The sequence below is a fragment of the Hippocampus comes genome, unplaced genomic scaffold (assembly GCF_001891065.2).
Source record: "Hippocampus comes isolate QL1 unplaced genomic scaffold, H_comes_QL1_v1.1 scaffold41, whole genome shotgun sequence".
Classification (NCBI taxonomy): domain Eukaryota; kingdom Metazoa; phylum Chordata; class Actinopteri; order Syngnathiformes; family Syngnathidae; genus Hippocampus; species Hippocampus comes.
This window is the reverse complement of record NW_017805153.1, coordinates 3,468,241-3,468,456: the sequence shown is the minus strand read 5'-3', so window position 1 is coordinate 3,468,456 and position 216 is coordinate 3,468,241. Positions and strand designations below refer to the sequence as shown.

The 216-nt window shown below is 40.7% G+C and overlaps 1 protein-coding gene across 6 annotated transcripts in view; it reads right to left on the bottom strand.

Annotated features, from left to right (window-relative positions):
• Window positions 1–216, bottom strand: part of uckl1b (uridine-cytidine kinase 1-like 1b) — a 45,753-nt gene that overhangs the window by 37,986 nt on the left and 7,551 nt on the right. The window lies entirely within an intron of this gene.

The window sequence follows — 216 nt, the reverse complement described above, 5'->3', positions numbered from 1 at the left end:
AATATCCAGCTTTTCGTGGAAGGCTCGTCTTGCAAATTGTGTGGAAAGTAGTTCTGCAGCCAGATCAACGTCTTCTCCTTCGGCCATTTTGAGTTAAAATGCGAGTGACAGCTCTAGCAGAGCGAATCCAATCTTTTTTTTTTTTTAATCTTTATTGAACAAGTCAGGATACAATTCTCAGGAAACAGAAAAGGCACTAATCCAATCACCGAACGC